Source organism: Peromyscus eremicus, chromosome 1 (assembly GCF_949786415.1).
Source record: "Peromyscus eremicus chromosome 1, PerEre_H2_v1, whole genome shotgun sequence".
NCBI classification, from domain to species: domain Eukaryota; kingdom Metazoa; phylum Chordata; class Mammalia; order Rodentia; family Cricetidae; genus Peromyscus; species Peromyscus eremicus.
In genome coordinates this window covers 132,586,541-132,588,901 of record NC_081416.1, presented here as the reverse complement: position 1 = coordinate 132,588,901, position 2,361 = coordinate 132,586,541, and positions in this window count along the sequence as shown.

The following is a 2,361-nucleotide window of genomic DNA, read 5'->3' as shown; positions in this document are numbered from 1 at the left end:
AAACCCAAGACTTTGTAAGCACTGACATAATGTCCTATGGCAATGGTTCTCAACCTTCCGAACGTGACCCTTTATACACTTCCTCATGTTGTGCTGACCCCCAACCATGATTTTTTTTGTTGCTACTTCTTAACTGCAATTTTGCTACTGTTATGAATCATAATGTAAATATTTTGCAAGATAGAGGTTTGCCAAAGGGGTCACAACTCACAGGTTGAGAATGCTGTTCTCAGGGGTAAACCTCAAATTCAACCTCAGAGGACAAGTTATAACCAGAATACAAATTCACCACCATATTAAAATATAATCACCTTCAAGCTCTGCATAAAAATGTTTGTGAAGCATAAATGAATAGTGGATGTATTTAGACTTGGGGCCAATTCCCAGGATATCTCATTATGGTTATGTAAATATGCCAAGATCCAAAAACCATTCCCAATCCAACCCACACAGGATCCCGAGCATGTCAGGGAAGTGATGAACAGCGTGAGAAATCCTCCTTCCCGACACTATCACCTTTTAAGAAAGACCCACCTCTCTCCCAACCAGAACGATGGCCTTAGCAAGGAAACATAGTTTACCCCATGCTAAATGCACTTGCTAACAGATCACATATCAGCAGCAATGACGCCGAACACCACAGGAAAGAGCCAGTACCATCTCATTTTCTACTCTTAAACGCCAGCAAGTAATTCCAATGTTCCTCATTGTAGTCGCTGTTTCCCTCCTGAGAGCAAAGCACTTCATGTTAAAAAAACACATTTGCATTTTCTACAATCGCCCTCACTGTTAGAACTCAGGTGGTATTTACCAGTTATTCATGAATGTTTCCTTACCAGCCACATTTCACCTTAGTATGTCTTGTGTCATAAAAAGTGTTTATGAGCAATTTTAAGTAAAATAATGAAACAATATTATACTAAAAATAATTACTAAAACTAAACATTTTATTTAAAGAATTTATTTGTTTTATGTAATGAGTGCTCTATCTACATGCATGACTTTATGCCAGAAGAGGGCATCAGATCCCACTATACATGGTTGTGAGCCACTATGTGGTTGCTGGGAACTGAACTCAGGACCTCTGGAAGAGCAACCAGTGCTCTTAACCGATGGGCCATCTCTCCAGCCCCAAAACTAAACAAATTTTGAAAGTAAAAAATAAATGCAGCATTCACGTTTACTGAGCATCTGTTTCCATCAATGCCACGTCACCCAGAATAGAGTTTAGTGTCACAGGTTAAACTCTAATTCCATTTTAGTATACTTCATGGAACAACAGTCATTGGTATTTTTATGATTGGGAATTTTTCCAATCAGAACCCAAAAGGAAGAGATGGGACCTCTATTACAGTCCTAAATATCCAAGAGTCTGCCAATGAGTCCCCCTGACAGAGAATATTCTAGGGTTTCCTTTATAGTGTTACAGCATCTCTTTTAGTTGAACAGAGCTTAAAAATGCTAGTGTTCCTCCAAAACCACATGGAATTTATCAGGTGAAAATTTGTCATGTGTCTGGAAAGAAGTATGACCATCAATGTGTTAAACCTTTCAAACAGAAAACACCACCATTAACTGAACTGAGACTTATGTCTGTCTCTATCAGGAAATCAGGTGTCTGGAGTTAATCAGAGGTGGACGTTGCAATTCAACCGAACACAAACTTGTGACTGTCACAGAAATTTACATCAATAGTCTATTCCACTTACTTTTTCCTCTTTCCATTTGTGTGATGTGCACGCATGTGTATGTCTATCCTGCATTTGTGTGGGCACACCTGTGTGTGGGTAGGCCTGCACATGTGGGACCCAATATTGACATCAGGGGTCACCCTCCATTACTCTTCCACCTCATTCAGTGAGGCAGTCTCTAAATCAGCCCCAGAACCCACTGATATGGCTGGTCATGCCAGCCAGCTTGCTCAGGTGGGTCCCTGGTCTTGCTCTTCTGAGGCTGAGATGACCCAGAATTTACATGGGTTCCAGGGATCTGAATCATGGTCTTCAGGCTTGTGTGGCAGGCACATTAACCACTGAGCCATCTTCCCAACCCCTCGATTTAATTTTTTTGAGTGTTCAGGACTTTTGTCTTTGCAGTGGGATCTTCATTATGAACCATTTATTTTTATTTATTTATTTTTTTTTTTGGTTTTTTCAAGACAGGGTTTCTCTGTGTAGCTTTGCGCCTTTTCCTGGAACTCACTTGGTAGCCCAGGCTGGCCTCGAACTCACAGAGATCCACCTGGCTCTGCCTCCCGAGTGCTGGGATTAAAGGCGTGCGCCACCACTGCCCAGCTGAACCATTTATTATAAAGGTTATCAGACACGCACTAGCTAGGAAAGCATTCTCATTGGTAGCCTG